General features: G+C 36.6%; 1 protein-coding gene across 1 annotated transcript in view; it reads left to right on the plus strand.

The window, feature by feature from the left end:
* Positions 1-642: 642 nt before the first annotated feature.
* LOC121873919 overlaps positions 643-5,210 on the plus strand; it is a 25,102-nt gene continuing 20,534 nt past the window's right edge. Inside the window, exon 1 of the mRNA XM_042377798.1 lies at positions 643-734. The gene's annotated coding sequence lies outside the window, so the exon portion shown is untranslated. The remainder of the gene's footprint in view (positions 735-5,210) is intronic.

Here is a 5,210-nt window from a genome sequence, read left to right on the forward strand (position 1 = left end):
TACATATATATATATATATATATATATATATATATATATATATATATATATATATATATATATATATATATATATATATATATATATATATATATATATATATATATATATATATAGATATGTATATATATATTAGTATGAGGCGATTTTTTCCGTTGTTGGTTTTGTCCGGTAGGGGTGGGGTTTTTGTCCGTATCCCTAAAATTATATCTTGTGCTTGTGAGACCTCACTTGAATTACACAGTTCAGCCTTGGTCATCGTGCTACAGTACTACATAATGGATATAGAATCCCTGGAAGGAATTCAAAGGAGAATGACAAGACTAATCCCGGGCATTAGGAACCTTGAGTATAGAGACAGGTTAAAGCATCTTAATTTGCACTCCCTCGAGAGACGTAGAGCGAGGGGCGATATGATAGAGGTGTATAAATGGAAGTCAGGGCTAAACAAAGGGGTCATTACCAAGGTACTCAAACTATCCAACCAAGAGCGAACTCGTAGCAATAGGTATAAATTAGACAAATTTAGATTTAGGCGCGAAATAGGTAAACATTGGTTTGTACTGATCAATGATTCGTGAGTTCTTGCACCTGCGCAAGTTAAATAGTTATCTACTGTGCCTTCTCGACACGGGCACTAAGTTGAGCCACACCCCAACTCAACGTCGCAGCGTAAACTAGTCTCGCCTCTCTCGTAGCCTGCAGTTCAGTACTGACTCTCCCGCCCTAACATAGTGAGTATTGCATGACTTTGTTTTACTCTTGGGAGATTATTGTTTTCGTGAAAGAAGAGAGTTTATTCAATCCTCGATTTTAGTTTGGTCATATTTAGAAATATATATATGTTCTATATATTGTAAAATAGATGTTTGTGTGTGTGTGTACAGTATGTGATGCACAAAGTGGCAAAAGGTAATGCAACACCAAATATTATCATACACCTTAAGAGATAAAAAATGTGAGCAATTACTGTGTGCGTTACCTTACAATTTATCGAATATCCTCATTATGTACAAGTACATAGCTCTGTGTTCGGTTTACGTATCTAAAAAGAAAATTATTTTAAATTACAGTACCTTGTGAACGAGGTACGGCCCTGTCTCATACCTGGAGTCTGAACACAACATCTGATGACACTCTCTAATACTTTAACGCATTTCAAAATCAGATTTAAATAACTTGAGATGCTTGTTGATAGTAGAGTCTTTATGCCAGCAACATATGGTGTTCTTAGGGTAAGGCGGTCACCCATCCAAGTACTAACCAGACCCATCGTTAAACTTCTTTTCCAACCTTTCCCCCCACGGCTATATGTCGTGACTTCTCTATACCTCATATATATATATATATATATATATATATATATATATATATATATATATATATATATATATATATATATATATATATATATATATATATATATATATATATATGTGTGTGTGTGTGTGTGTGTGTTGCCCTGATGATTCATGTGTAATAAGAGGAATTGCATCTAGTGGTTCCAAGCCAGTGTTTTGGGACCGGGCAAAGTCTTTCATGCTCCAATCTTAAAATGTTATTGTTATGTGTGGCAACAATGTAATGAATTCATTTGCTATGCAAGCTCATGCCCTGTCAAAGTTCGTAATAAGTTCTTTCCTGTGCCTGTGTGCTATGAGTCTCGAAGTGTTGTGGTGGTGGAATGTGAATCTCACCAATGTAGTGCTTCGTTACCACATTGCTGTACTAGTCTGCGTCCGATCACCCAGCCTTACCTCAACCCTGGCCTCGGCGAACACCCAGCCAAAGGGTGTCGAAACTTTGGATTGTGACTGTAAAATGCAGACATCCAGCTCTTCAGCTTAGCTCAAACTAGCCGCGCGAGTTGGTTCCTTTCGCCAGTGTGTGGATCGTACAGTTGACTTATTGCCTTGGATGAAATGCTATCGTGGATTTATTGCACGGAAAATTTTAGTGTGACTGTAGCTTAATCGTTCCTTGCCGTCAAGCAAAAAAGCAGTAGAGCGGGTGGATCCACTTGATGAATGCCCTCCGTTTCTCTGACGCCATTTCGTGTTGGGTCTTTGCCGAATCCCGGTGCCACGAAGGGCAGAAAAGAGCGTAAAAGACGATGGACAGCGTTGATCGCCTTGTCCCTCTTGGTCTGGTAGAATAAGTTTTTTTTTTAAGTCTAATTCAATCACCCTCGGTCTTCAGTGGCGTTGTTGATGAAGGCCCTCGCTATGAACTGTTGCTTCGCAGCCTTGAGGGATTCCGAACCTTAATTGGCTTGGTGTTTGAGTCGGCTCCTTGGTGAACACTTCCCACAGTTACTCAGGCGACAAGGTGGAGAAATATTTTACTGGCTGCGAAAGGCCAGATTCTGCTTTTTTTTTTTTTTGCCTTTAGTGCAAACAAAGCTGCTTCGAAAAAGACGAGCTTGAGAAATTTGAGTGAAAGGGTTTTAGAGGGCCAAATATGTTTGTATATTTGCTTTGTTAACTTTGAAAAGGTTTTGATCGGGTGAAAAGCAATAAAATTAAGGATGTCTTACAAAAAATAGGCTTCAATGAAGGAGATATTAGAATAAAAAATACTGGAAACAGGAGGATGCAGTGTTAGTAAATAATGAATTTACAATTTGGCTCAAATATGGACAGGGATTGAGACAAAGCTGTGTTCTCTCTACAACATTGTATAACATATATTCAGGACTCTAAATGAGAGAAGGTCTGAGTGACAATGAAGATATGAAAGTAAAATAATATCAAATACACGCTGTGCAGATGATACTGCTCTACCACGGATAGTGAAGAGGGTTTGCAAAAACTGGTTAACAGATTAGTGGAAAAGGGTAAAGAATGTTGGTTAAGAGTTAATACTGTAAAGACGAAAGTAATATTTGTGTATCTAGGAAGTAACATTAGAGATGCGCAAAAGAAATCAGAAGCATAACTCAAGGAAAAACAGCCTTTAAAAAGATCTAATATAAAGTGGATTCTAACTTCAACTTGAGAAAAAATTCCAGAAATGCTATTCATGGTCACTACTGTTGTTTGGGTCAGAATCGTGGACACTTTCAGCAGCCACCAGAAAGAGGTCGGGACTTTTCAAATGGGTTATAGCGAATGTTAAAACTAAGTAACACTGACAGGAAAACAAACGAATAGGTAAAAAAATTTCAAGAGAAATACTTGACATTCGTAGAATAAAGAAAATGGATACTTTGGTAGAGCTCAATCTCTCAGAATTGCTCTCGTTACTGAAGTGCAGTTATAACATTATAACATCAACAACAATATTTTGGTTATTTAAATAGGGATGGAGGTATATTGGCAGACATATTATTGGGCAAAATTGGGGGTAGGAGGGCCAAGGGACGGCAGAGACTTGTATGGATGAATTATATTAAAAATTGGGTCATTAGAGAGGTACAAGATCTAGGAGGGTTAATAACAAAAACGAAAACATTTAGAGTGGAAGACTGTGGTCGCCAACCCTCATATATGCAGATATGAGGATGGCATTTTTGATTGGTTGATTGATGATAGCAAACGATGGCTGAAATGAAACCGGGTCAATTTTACCATATGCGAATTAATTTTCATTAAGTTTTAGTAATAAAAATAAATAGTTACTGTAGTGATGCGAGTAAAATTTCGTTCAGTCGTGTTATTATTTTGGTTGTATGTGGAGTTTATTTAAATTAAAATGTCATGTGGTAAAATTTTGGCTGCAATTTAATTTTTATTAAAATTTCAAGTGAGGCAGATAAGTAAAATCAAACATATAGATAAAGACATGAACGTAGTATCGGACAAGGAGGTGAACCTAACTCAACCTGGCGTAGTGCGACCTAACCAACTCTCTCGTAACCTAACGGCCCTAACCTATTCTGAATTAATGACGGTCAGTTTCCGGCGACCATGGTAGTCAACAGCAATTTATTTCACTTATTCTTTCAGAGGTTTGATACAGAAATTGTGTATAGTAATTTCTGATTTTGAGAACATGCCATATACTGTATATATTTAGATGGCCAGAACTAATGTGTATTTAGCCTTAAAATAATAACTAATATAGTTTGTTAATAAAAAATCGTTTATGAAATTGAAATCGTTCACTGCTGTCATATGTATTTCTTTTGCTCATAGGGGGGAGAGAGAGGGAGAGAGAGAGATTCTCTTTATATCCTGAATTATGAGAAATCTTCAGTGATGACATTGAATTTATGAACAATAATGATTATAGTTTTTGGTGTTGTAATTATAATCGTTATCATCAATTTAAGTGTTATTTCGTATCCCTGAATAAATATTAATAATAATAATATTATTATTAGTAGTAGTAGTAGTAGTAGTAGTATAAGAATTATTACCTGATTATTCAAATCCATATGATTATTATTTTCAAGTTACAAATCACAATATTTAGCTAGCAACTATAGATATGGTGTTCTAGTTTTGCCAGTACTATTAATTATGAAACTATACTACTTTCCACCATAAAAAAATCTAATTTGTTTTTGTAGTATGTGATATGTACAGGAGGTCTATATACCGGTGTTTACCACAAAATCATGTTCTTCATATGATGGATATTCCTTTTTGTGAGCGCATCCGCTTCACAAGTGAGCAAGTGAATATTTTCTCTGTGCTCACTTTATACAGACTCAATGGAGAGGCTTCACAAGTTCAGACCGACAACACATTTTGAACGTACAAGGTTCGTATGGTTGTGGAAATGTGGTTTGTCTGCTCGACACATTGCCCAAGAGAGTGGCACTAGCGTGACGACCGTATGTAGATGGTTAAGGAGGTGGAAGCGGGATGGAAACGTCAACACACGACCTCGGAGTGGGCGACCTCGTCTAATACCTGAAGAAAAGAACAAACCAGTCACAGTGGTTGAGCTCCCTCCGCCAAGGCAAACTTCAAACTCTGGTTACCATCCGGGGGATAATAGACAATATTGGTTAAGTCCCTTTATTGCCGATTTTACGTCCTTTGATGAAAATCCTAGTTATAAAACCAACTTTAAGTTTACAGGAGAAAAAACAGCTCTGAGACACTGTATCAGTATGAATTATAGTAAAAATTTGAATAATATGAACGACAATAATTTGTTTTGCCAATGTGTCGTACCTGTTATGGAGAACAGTGCTGGGAACGTTTCATATTGTCCTGAAACGGGAAAATAAAAAAACAACTTCCTACCTAATATCTTGC

Source organism: Homarus americanus, unplaced genomic scaffold (assembly GCF_018991925.1).
Source record: "Homarus americanus isolate GMGI-L3 unplaced genomic scaffold, GMGI_Hamer_2.0 scaffold25827, whole genome shotgun sequence".
Classification (NCBI taxonomy): domain Eukaryota; kingdom Metazoa; phylum Arthropoda; class Malacostraca; order Decapoda; family Nephropidae; genus Homarus; species Homarus americanus.